At 34.9% G+C, this 12955-nt stretch overlaps 1 protein-coding gene and 1 long non-coding RNA gene across 2 annotated transcripts in view; one reads left to right on the forward strand and one right to left on the reverse strand.

Moving 5' to 3' along the window:
• The window catches only part of LOC141386276 (uncharacterized), a 113283-nt gene extending 110540 nt beyond the window's left edge, over window positions 1-2743 (reverse strand). The window contains exon 1 of the long non-coding RNA XR_015493704.1: window positions 2612-2743. This is a non-coding gene — a long non-coding RNA (uncharacterized LOC141386276). The remainder of the gene's footprint in view (window positions 1-2611) is intronic.
• The window catches only part of LOC141386270 (uncharacterized), a 355028-nt gene that overhangs the window by 254608 nt on the left and 87465 nt on the right, over window positions 1-12955 (forward strand). The gene's annotated exons all lie outside the window — the stretch shown is intronic.

A 12955-nucleotide genomic window follows, 5' to 3' on the forward strand; every position in this document is an offset into this window, starting at 1 on the left:
ACACTCATACACTACGGACAATTTAACTTACCGAATTCAACTGTACCTCATGTCTTTGGACTGTGGGGGAAACCGAAGCACATGGAGAAAAGTCACGCGAACGCAGGGAGAACATGCAAACTCCATACAGAAGCCCCAACTGACCCAGCCAAGGCACGAACCAGCAACCTTCTTTCTGTGAGGCGACAGCACTACCTACTGTGCCACTGCATCACCCAGTGCTGAAGTTATTAACAGTATTACATTGGTTATCTTATGGATGTGACATTGGAATGTTTTTAAGACCATGGATATGATTTTTGTGTATATTTATTTAATCACAAGCGAACATTGTTCATCAGACAAAACAATGTTGGCACAAATTATTCAGTCCACCTCAAATGTAGTGTTTGCTGCTGCCAATGCTAATGATGAAAAGCCATAGTGATGTTTTAAATATGTTAGTTGAATAGTGAACAAAAAATTAGGCAAGCATGCTATGCTATTGAACATGCTAAGATATTAGGTTGTGCTGCACGCAAATGTAAAGGAAAATAAAAGAATGAGAAAAGCCTGTACCTCATGTATATAATGTATATATGTACTATTATAGCTAACTATTTAATAAAGTAGTTACAAGACAATATAATATAGTCATTATTATTACCTTAGGATTTCTTACAAAGCAATTATGGAGTATACATTGAACATTGTTTTAACCAGCATAATCTATTTGGGCTCCTATACTGACACATTCAAGATGTATACCAAAAACTATAGAATACACAAGACATGTCATTCATATCATTTTGAATGGGAAAAGTTTAACGGTCAATATGGCGAATAAAGCCCACCTTCTAGTACAGGAGGCAATCATCCATTGCTAAATAGCGAATAAAGCCCACCATTTAGTACAGGAGCCAATCATCCATCACTTTATAATGAATAAAGCCTGCCTTCTAGTGCAGGAGCCAATCAGTCATCACTATATGGCGAATAAAATCCACTTTCTACTACAGGAGCCAATCATCAATCACTATATAGCGAAAAAAGCCCACCTTGTAGTACAGTAGCCAATCATAAATCGCTATATGGTGAATAAAGCCCACCATCTAGTACAGGAGCCAATCATCAATTGCTATAGACTGATGATACTCTGGGAAAGGGGCAGATTTCATGTGACTTGGACGTTTAGAAATTAAACTAAAGAGACAGTTGTTGTTTAGTTTTATTGATGATTCCTAATATGAAACTCAATCATAATCTTTGCAAGCTGTTTTGTAGTATTTGATGTTTCCACATTCAGACAGAATGTCTGAACATACTGCCCGGGAGGTATTTCAAAAATGGCCACTGAGTGAAATGACTTGTCTTAATGGGATTTTGTGTATATACACAGATTCTAAATTCAACTATCTTGATTAACTAAATGAGTGGACTTTGCAAAGGATAAACTACAAAAGAATATTAAATTACAAGAAATACTACTAGCCTGTTTGTCATATTTGGTGTATAAGAGTGCTTTCACACTTGGTCCTAATACATGGCCACGAAAGCAAAGCGCCAAAATGGAGACGTCTGCATATGACGGTCATTCTGCCTTTACTGAATCTTTTGGTTTTGTTATCAAAACTAAAACACAGAGAGCCACTTGTGTCTATCAAGGTTATAATAGTTTAGGATTTTTCATTAGTTTTAGTTTCTATTTCGTTTTGACTTTTTATTTTCAAATTCAGTTAGTTTAAATTAGTTTTAGAGGTAGATGTCTTAGTTTTAGTTTAGTTTTTATTAGTTTCAGTATTAGTTTCAGTTTTTTTTTCTAAGGATATTTGTTAGGTGGAAGATTTAAAATCAACAGTATAAATATTGTATAATAAAAACTCAGCCACACAATTTTTGAAACACGTATTCAGAGAACACATAAACACTATCATCTACCCATCCTCAAGTTAGACACACACTAGTAATGGACAGGGCCTATTAACCTATGGGCATTATGGGCACAAAGGGGCCCGTCTGCACTTAGAGTTTGCCTACTTTTTATCACCAGAAAGACAAGTGGGAATCATTAATAAGTGTGTGTATTATGGAGGACTCAGATTCATAGAACTGGATTGGAGAGGTGTTATATCCAAATCATGTGCCTTACAAGTTTGTATAAGTTATACATTAAAAATACCCTTAAATATAAATTTTAGTACTGCTTCAGTGAACTTGAACAAGTATATTAAAATCCATTAATTTCCCCTAGTTGTATTAGTATTTTTTTTTTCAAAGTGTGCTTTAAATGGTTTAAAATAAGTTCATAAATGTGGGCAATACATTATAAATATATTTTATTTAACAAATATTATATTAATCTTACTAGTTTAATCTTAAACTATGGGATGCCGCTATAGTGGGCCTTCAAGACATTGTGCCCAGGGGCCTTTAAATTATTAATCCGGGCCTGGTGATGGGAAGTTCAGATTTTTAACGCAGATGTTTGGACTCAACATTATCTAGTCAGCAATAGCCATTTCAGTCAATTAAAATGATCAGAAAAGTCTTACAGTAAAGTTTTTCAACCCAACTGAATCAAGATTCACTTATTTAAATTCCTTTACGATTGTAAATTATGAAATAAACTTACGTTTTTCATAGGATCATCTCCTTTAAACCCTCGGTTTACGCGCGCTGCAGTTGTTCCAGTTCAGTTTAGTGGTTCAGTTCAGTCACACAGCTGTTTTTGTTTGGTTCAATGAATCACGCATGCGCAGTATTACCAGTTCACCTATTCTCAGTGCAACGTTGCTGTTCTAATAACTAAATGAGAGTATCTATTAGATTATTTAGAGTCAGAGGGGGTATTAGGCTTGTTGTAAAGTGAGTAGTTGGTGGATGTGGTTAATGGAGACGCGAATCGTTTCAAATGATTCAGTTCGATTTGGTGAACTACTTCAACCGGTTCACTTAGAAGATCCGGTTAAAAAGATTTGTTCACGATCGCGATGCAGAAATAAAACCTATTATTGGGCACAAACGTGTTAAAGTAATACTTTTAAGTCTATTTATTTTATGCTGTCACCGTGCTGCTGTCATGTCCACTGACTGTTTTTGTCGCGGAAGCAACAGCGAGGTTGACTGGAGGAGAGCCGGCTCGATCTAGCCAATGGCAGCAGGAGACACTGAGGTGCGAAAGGGTCAAACACCAACACCTGCAGCGCGGAATATATTTACTTCTAAAAGGCATACAGTATTATGTATTAAATACACTTACAAACACAAAAACGAAGGAGGTTTTTGCTATAATTTTAGTTAGTTTCAGTTAGTTTTGTATGTACACAATACAGTTTCAGTTAGTTCTAGTTTTTGAAAAAACTCGTTTTTATTTTTATTTCAGTTTACGACAATTATTTAACATTTTAGTTTTCGTTTTTTCGTTAGTTTTCATTAACTGTAATAGCCTTGGTGTCTATCTGCTGCAAAAACATTACAAACATTCAGAACATCATGCGATGTCTGCAGAAGTCGTTTTTGGTGGGGACAAGCAGACAATATTACTGTTTGCACTGGGTCAGTCCCGCTTGCCGCCAAGGTAGGTGATACACAGACACACACACATGAATGAACGTTATGGAAACTAAAGTTTGTTTTACAGTTGCAGTTCAATTCCGTTATTTGCTTCGATTGCATTCATATCAGAAGTGAACCATACCAGAGTTTGCAAGAACCGTACTGCAGCCCACCTCTTTCATGCTAACTTGGGCATGGTTCATGGGTGTGCAACCGAGTTCAAAAGACACAATCACACTTAATTGTGTACCATACTCACAATATTTGATTATTTTTATTAATATAAATGGATCTGAAAGTATAAGAATGATCAAATTTGGAAGTTTGACTGGGAAGCCCGCAATTTAGTAATTAAGGCAAGTACCTATACATGTGCCACATATTCCTTCAAAACATACTTGAATGGCTGGATATGCAGGTGAAAAACAAACACAACATTCACAAGAATATAAGAATTGCTGTCACCAACAAACCTTGGAGGATGTAACTTTTAAATATGAGTACTATAAAGCCAGAAAAATCATAGAAAATATTTCATATCCGATGTATCAGTGAACCATATGAAATAAAGCGTTAGCAGCGGAAGATTTACGCATTCTTGCATCAGCCTCAAGTTAGACGCTCATGGTTATAGCCAGCATTTATGTGTCACATTCAAATACCAGGTGTCACCAAGTTCATTTTTCTTTCGCCACTTCCCGAGTGCTGAAGGACAATAGCGTCTGCCGACTCCTCGGCTCAAAAAGAGGCATGTAAATCACACCATTCTCCAACACAGCTGCAGCGGCCCAGGCCAAGGTGAGCCCGTGTACAAACCACAGGCCCGACGCAGAGAGCAAGAAGAGACAGGGAGAAGAGGGAGGTGGAGGAAGGGAGGAGGCTTTGAGAGGATTCTTTATGCGGCTCTGTGTATTTCTTTCATGTTGTCCAGCCGGTAACTGAGTTGGCTTGCCGGAGGTGATGGCTAATTCACACCCTCAGATCAGGAGCATGAAATGAGAGAGGAGAGCAGAAGGGGAAAGCCCTGGGGTTAATGATAGCACTCCCTGCGCATATATCCAACACCATTTCATATAAATCTGCCCAAATGGTTTCATTTGAGATGATCCCTGGCATCTCCTGAGCGCACACACATGCACATAATCTCATACGACATAGCGTATATGAGCTCTCGTAACCATCAGCTGTAGACCAAACACATGTTGGAGGATGATAAGTTAATAAATGATAGATGAGATTGATATCAATTGGATTTTGCGCTTTATAGTGAGAAAAAAACAAGGTATAGCTTTTTTTGATTGTCCCTTTAACACATTCTGTTGATTTTAAGTTAAATTGCAACTACATAACAACTAATTCTCATTAGACTGCAAGGTTGGGGTTAGGATTAAGGTAAGAGTAAGTGACATGTACTTGCAAAGTTTCTTATTAGCCCTTTTCACACAGTAATATCAGTAAATATATGGACATTTTCCAAAATGACTTCACTGGAAAAAAAATAAAAAAATGTAACAATGTTCTGTAATTTATCTGGGAAAGCACCATTCCCACATCAATACACCAAAAAACTGTAAATTCTGACATTTTACCCAGAAATGATGTCTAAATGGCTGTGTAAAGGGGCTGTTCACACATGATCTCATTTCGAAATATCAGGTAATTTTCCGGAAATATCTGTATATGTGAAAGGGGATATTCTAAGCAGAATGTCTGTTGGTAGAGCAGTATCCGCTGATATTAGGAAGATACTAATAAGATACTAATACTCTAATGAGAATGTGGCACCAGTGTTGGGTAAGTTACTTTAAAAAGACAATATTACAAATTACTGACTACTACTGAAAAATTGTAATATGATTACATTAATAATTACATCAAGTAAAAAGTAATCAGATTACTAATTACTTTACTTTGAAGTTACTTTAGGAACATAAAATATACCTATAAATATACAAAATAACCTGCAACTCTTTTAGTAATTAAATATTTACTGAAAAACATTACAATGGGTCAATCACAGCAGCTTGACATATTTAAAAGAGTTGAAATATAAAAAAAAAAGTTCACTCATTGTTCACTTTTTCCAAATCAGTTTTTTTCTTTTTAAAGATATTTTAAAGATAACTGGTGCGCCTGGAAAATGTAAGCGTATGCAATATGCACTCCAGATATGTGTGCACTAGACACGCGCCTTTATTGGAAATAAAAATATTTGGGTACACAACACACACGTTACGTGAGCAGCTACACTTCTCCACCCATTCAGAAGATACTTTCACTCCCAATCCTGCACACAAATTAAATTAAGCCTGTTTAGGACAAATTAACCACTGGTGTCCTCTTTGGCCATGAGATGTGATAGAATGCTTTTGTTCAAGCGCTTGAACTTCCATTGAAGAAGCAAACATGCTCGTCAGCATCCATCACCATTTCAACTCACGTTTTCCAGCTATTTAAAAGCACATGCTTATTAACTGAGGCTGCAGTAGAAAACATTATTTTAAAGAAGTATTTTTTTTTCTAAAAACTATATTTATAATGCAAGTAACACAACTACATTGACTTCAGTGACTGTAATCATTTATTCATTCTTGTTCTTTTTGTTTTGGTCCCTTCACTAATCTGGGATCGCCACAGCGAAACGAACTTATCCAGCATATGTTTTACACAGCGGATGCCCTTGCAGCAGAAGAACTGTAATCAAATTATAGTAATTTAAAATATAACTTCTGACATAACTGCGTTCCTCAAAAGTGTAATTTAAAAACAGAAACGCATTACTGTAAAACGCGATACACCCAACTCTGGTTAGCATATAGTAGCAATGTAACTTATAGTCCAATTAAATCAGCATTAGGGATCATCAAAATAAAGTAATACCTGAAACAAAAATTCATTGAGATAGATGATGTCACTGGAGCTATGCGATCAGCAAAACGAACAAACGTTTACACTGTATTACACTGCTAACTATAAAAAAAAAAAAATCCCACAACATTAAGAGACTTCCCAAATCTTTGACTTCTCAGCTGAACAAGCTTGTGGATAAAGAAGTGTTGCCCGCATTCTCCACCGAAAACCCCTCTTTAAAGTTATTTCAAATTTTCCAGCAAGGCTTTGAGAAATCTGTTTGTTTGAGGGCAGCATTAGATGTGACCAGCGTTTTATTGTGACATAAAACCGCATTTCTTCCTCGGCAGATTAAAAATAAAATCGGTTAATAAGAAAAGCTGTCAGCGGTAGAAAACGGCTGACATAATCCGTTTATCCTCCAAGCAATAAAGATATTGGTCCTTGGGAGTCTATCTTCCCTCTTATGTTATTTCGCCCAAAACATTATCTTCTATGCATTCAGATGGATTAAGAAGTCATATGGTAGATAGAAGGAAAATGACAGATACAATAAAATATAATATCCTTTCAGTTCTTCTCACATCCTCGCACAGAAGGCTACACGTATGTGCACACACATAGGCGAGAAAGGAAAGGAGAGATAGAGAACGAAGGAGAGAAAAGTAAACAGAGATGGAGCAGGGGCTGAAGAAAAGAGCAGTCGGAGTAGGCAACAGTGTTTTGAAATGCTGATATGATGAGAAAGCGATTGGACCGGCTTCTAGAGAGGTCACAGCATCTCTTTCTTATAACTCCCCCCCCCGTACCTGCTTTAAATGGACACAATTCTGCTTCCTGCGGGCGATGCCAGCACGCCACCTCCTACCAAACTGACAAGGCCAGATACTAGCAGTGCTGATATATATAGAAAAAAACAATAACAACAACAGCAACACAAAACAGTACAGTATTGCTTTTTACAATACTGTTCTACTGATATCTCTTGTATGTTATAATAGTATGGCAATATATATATATTTTTTTTTTCCTGAAAAGAGTCAATCTGACCCAATAGGTAAAAAAAAACTGTTTAAGGTTGGGCATAAGCATAAGTTATTCTGTCAATGTATAAAAAAACATTTTATAAACATCTTTGCCAGTTATGTTCAAATTTTAAAAATAAAAACAAACAAACAAATAAATAAATAATTTGTATATTTATTTATTTATTTGCGATTGGTAAAATTATTTTGATAAGGAACATTTAAAAATTCATTAATAATTTTAATAACACATTTGTTGGTGAACATTTATGACTGTTTTCAGGCAAAGTGTGTCTGTACTTTCGTTCGGTTATTCAGCTAATGTGTTTATATTAATCATTTTTATTAATAAACTAAAGAAATAAACAAATAAATAAGATCAAAAAAATGTTTAATTATATTTTTGACAGTATGCTTATATCAAATCCAGTTTTAAATATTCATTATAATAATTACATGATTCTGCAAGAAATATAAATTATAACCAAGCATAACGTTTTCATGCAACACAACTGGGTTCCATTTTAACGATCTAGGTGCAAAAGCATTAAGGGCGTGTCTAAATCCACTTAAGCTATTTTATGGACGGAAAAATACAGTTATGGTTGTGGCGCATAGTTTAATATATTTGTGCTCATTCTCTTAATGAGTTATGGGTGTGTTTTGAGCATAATGTGCATTTAACCAATCAGTCTCATTCCCCTTTAAGAGTCAGTTGCGTCATGCCATGCCACATTTGCTATTTACATGGCGGACTTTGTAGAAGGAAAAAACTGTAGGAGGAACTCTTCATGTCGAGAAAACAGTTAAACAGACCCTCTGCGCAAGTATAAAGAACGGGCCTCCTCCAATCGGTCTCTTTACTTTCTCTTTATTTTACTCTTTACTCCTTTACTTTTGTGGATAAGGAAACTGTGTTGTACGCACTCCACTAAATACATCCATTTGTCTACATATTTAATTTTGTTTGTTTGATCGCAAAGATTTGTTTCAAAACTATTTCTAAATTCAGTGTGGTTATATTCAAACACACATCCCATTCTTATGCCCCATATGGTCCAAAACCCAACAGGTAGACAAAATATACAGATGTATATAATAAATAATATTGCTGAAAATAATAACATACAAATGCAAATTGTTATGAATAAACTGAAAAAAGACCCCTGGACATGAAGAAGGCATTGAGGTAGTGGTTTATTATGTAGTAAATAATAACTTTTGTAACATTTTAATCCTTTATTTTTTTCAAATGTAAAGATATTTGCATGTTGCTGTACATCCTGTGTTTATGAAGCAAAGTATTAGCATTTTTAACCAATATAGGCGCATATCTAATGTGCTCTGTGCTGGACTATAGATCAGATTTTAGTTGCTCAATGGCGTGGTCTATTTCAGTTTGTCTAAATAGCAGCGCACCAACAACCTTAACAGACCTCCTTTTTAGACCAGCATGCATATGAGTCCACAAAGTAGTGCAAATGGATTTGCTATTTAAACAATGTGGCACAACATGTAACTATTAGGGTTGCGCTGGTCTGAAAATAGCAACAAATTTCACCAAACATCTTTTGTACCTAATTGTTTCAGGTGTATGATCTCCCCTAATCTCTAACATCAAAGTTCATTATAATACATAAACTATTCATTCATTCATTTTCAGCTTAGTCCCTTTATTAATCTGGGGTCGACACAGCGGAATGAACCGCCAACTTATCCATCCACTAAACCAACTATACCCATCACTGGGAAAAATCCATACATTGTCATCCACACACATGGGGGAATCCGGAGCAAACCCATGCCAGCACCAGGAGAACATGCAAATGCCAACTGACCCACCCGAGGCTTGAACCAGCGACCTTCTTGCTATGAGGCAATTGTGCTACCCACTGCGCCACTGTGAGGCCATAATACATTTAACAGTGGCTAATTCTTAATTAAATACCTTAAACACATTTAAATATCTCCCTCAGCTGACTTTACAGTTACATCACAATATAGTCACTACTGAGAAGCTAAAAACTATTGACGGCACATGTCCTAGAATTTCCATCAGCCAATCACAGCTTGTCACTTCACTCCTTCAGCGATTAGTCACATGACATTCAGATTAGATTCAGCAGCCGATCAACAGCCAGTGTGATTAACAATAAAACTAATGAACGTCCCAATCCAGGAATTCAAAACAAACAAATTAATTCATTAACACATACGCAGGAGTACACGCTATATCCCCCTCTCCTGACAATGACAAATGCTTTGATATGCATCCTTCGCAACCTCTTCAGTGGTTCCACTCGATTAGGATGAGCATTTAATATGTTTGCTTAATAGCGGTAATCGTCCATTTCTCAAAAGAGCTCTTGTCCACTTTTGGCTTCTGCGGGACGGTGAAGCGACTCTGTTATGTTTAATCAGGCCGGTTTGCCTGGTGATGAATTTTGATTACGCCTGTTAACGGCAGCAGAGTGTGAGACGGAGCGGGGGGAGGAGGTCAGGAAAGAGAGAAGAGGGGGGTGAAATATTAATATCTTCCAAAATGATGCATGAATCCCTTGTGTGTAATTTCCTTCAGTCGCCTTGTCCGCTATTAAACAGTTAGCACTTCATCATTAGAGAAGGAACTTTTCGCTTTTCCATTCATCTCTCTGTAATGGCCACTCGTTGATTAATGCAGATCTTGATTCATTAGTTTATCATGGCTGTGGTTTTAAGTGATCATCACGTATCCATCATGTGCGTGTGTGTGTGAGTGCGGGTGAATTTTTTGGAGAGGGTGGAGAGGAGTAATAACTCACGTTGTCTTGGGCTTGTCCCCCTGCGCTCAATGAGAGGCGATTGTCTCCTCGTGTCGGCACACACCCACCTATTAAAATGCCATCACTTTCATTTATAAAAAGCAAAAAGAGCTGAAAACGCACAAAAACATTATTTGATTAAGAGCGCTTGCCTGCAGAGGGTCTTATTAAATGCTAAAGAGCTCACGAAGAGTAAATATAAAGTCCAAGTAGCTTGCATGGGCTTTTTTTGTGGATTTGCTTGAAAGCGCAGTGTAAAAGGTCACTTTAAGGGCTGGACAGGTGTGTAAAAATATACAGAGTGATAACTGGAGCTGTGAACAAGGGGAAAAAAACCCTAACGGTATTGTTCACCCTAAAATTAAAGTGTACTAACTATTTACTATCCTTCACATGGTTTCAAACCTTTATGAGTTTCTTTACAAACACAAAAGTAGATATTTCAAAGAATGTTAGAAACTGGTAATCATAGATGTCAATAGTAGGAAAATAAATATTGTGGAAGTCAAAGTTTCTAATTTTCTTTAGAATATCTTTTTTTATGTCCAGCAGAAGAAAAAAAAACTGGTTTGTGACAAATGATGTTTAAGTAAATTAACTTTACATCACTTTAAAGTAAAAACCCATACACTAAAAAAAAAAAATGCTGGGTTCCACTCACAATATTTGTGCAACATGAAGGAATTAAGTTAGCTTAGTTGTTTTTACCAATTTAAGTAGATTAAACATAAAACAATTAAGCTGCCCCCCCACCAAACCCACCCCCACCTCACAAAAAAATGTAAATATTTTGTTGTTTTTAATAAATAGTTTTTAAATAATAGTTTGAACAAACAGCAAACATAATTTTTGAAGCGCAGTATTGTATTAGATTCTACAAATTTTGTACACTTTGTGGTCTGCTTTTTTATGTACAATCTGCAAATGATTCACACATATGTCACACATCTCTGTTTATTAAACATTTTGCCTCATAAACAAACATACAAACAAACAAAAAATAAATAAAAAAAACAACATTTAAATTAAAACGTGATATCAATAAATAAACATTAATAAATAATTGTAATAAATACATCTAAAAACACATTTGACAGTGCTTATTGAAAAACTGTATTATTATTATTATTATTATTATTATTATTATTATTATTATTATTAAATCAAGTAACTGGCACCTCATTGAGTAAATAAATTAATAACTTTATATACTTTATAAATAACAAACTTACTTTTTAGGGTAGCTTTTACTTTTTTATTAAATTTTTAATTCATTTTTAAATCTAAGACAATTATTATTATTTAATTTGTTTTTGATTTTTTTTATTATTACAGTTTTCCTTTGCATTTATCCTTGTATGTATCTTTTACTGTTGCACATTTACTTGTCTATAAAGTGCTTTGAGAATGCTACTTTTAAGGGCACTATATAAAAATAAAGTTTATTATTATTACTACTACTATTATTATTATCATATAAACAAAGAAGTTTCTTAATGAACAAAATGAACTTTTGCAAGCAGCATATTCCTTGTTAATGTATTTTACTATACATTTGTAAAATATCCAACATATTATAATAAAAATGTTTTCAAACAGAATATTTTTTGCATATTCATACAAACCACATTTTAGCAGAATATTTGTAATCTTTAATGTTGACCCTTTAGCAGTAGCTTATTCTTGAAGACACTCTGGCACTCCTTATTGTTCTCTGTCAGCAAATAATAAACTGACATTTTTTGTCAGACAGTCAGTTAGTTAGTTAGTTGGTTGTGTACTGTCAAATATTTTCTTAAAATCAAAAAAATACTCTAAGAACTGAAATGTCTCTTGCCAAAACACCATAAATGTTGATGTTTTTATATAAAAAGATTTTCCAGAATGAGAGACAAAGTTTGTTTTTCTAGCTCTACTAAATGCACACATAGCAAGCCTATTTAAAGAACAGTTTACATTTCATGCTAATATGACCAAGTTGAACTAAGTATCTCAACTAAAACAGTCATTCAGCCTTGTATAAAAGACACTGAGAAATGACTTTAACAAGATCAGCGAATTCAATTGTGGGTTCATGATTAAAAAAATTAATTTCTCTCATGCAGAACAAAGGAGGCACTTCCGCTAAATTCAAAAGAGAAAAGATCAACCTCCAACCGTAGACCCACTTAAATTAATTGGCTGATGATGTCTGCAAAGAATTAGTTCAGAATTTCATAATTGTCCATTAAATGTTCAAGCCAGACTGAACTCATGAGTCCAGAGAGACAGTGTGAGGAATAATAAGTGCCTTCGGCATCAAAAAAAATCTATAAATTCACACTGTAATCACACTTAACATCAGATCTCAGGTATTTTATCTTGCCCACAGCTAAAGAAATGAAAGAGTTTTCTATAGTTAAGTTTTCTTTCCTCGTCCCATCTATCTCTGACTCTGCTTACTGCTCAACTTAAATACAAATGCTGACTTGACCTACACGTTAAAAGTCTCAAATGCATTAAAATAATTTCAATAGCTTAAACAAACATGGAAAAACTTGATGCTTCTTAACTTCACAGTATCAGTTTAATATTTGTGACTTTCACGACCAAACACATAAAAAAATAAAGGAATGGAGAGAAAATGTTTTTTTGGGAACTTTTTGTTTAGTTTTGTTTAGTAATTTGTGTTTTGTTCATAAAGTTTTATTTTTCTCTAAATGCATCTTAAAATTACATTATTAATAAATTGTTTATATAGCATGT

Source organism: Danio rerio, chromosome 6 (assembly GCF_052040795.2).
Source record: "Danio rerio strain M-AB ecotype USA chromosome 6, GRCz13ab, whole genome shotgun sequence".
NCBI lineage: Eukaryota > Metazoa > Chordata > Actinopteri > Cypriniformes > Danionidae > Danio > Danio rerio.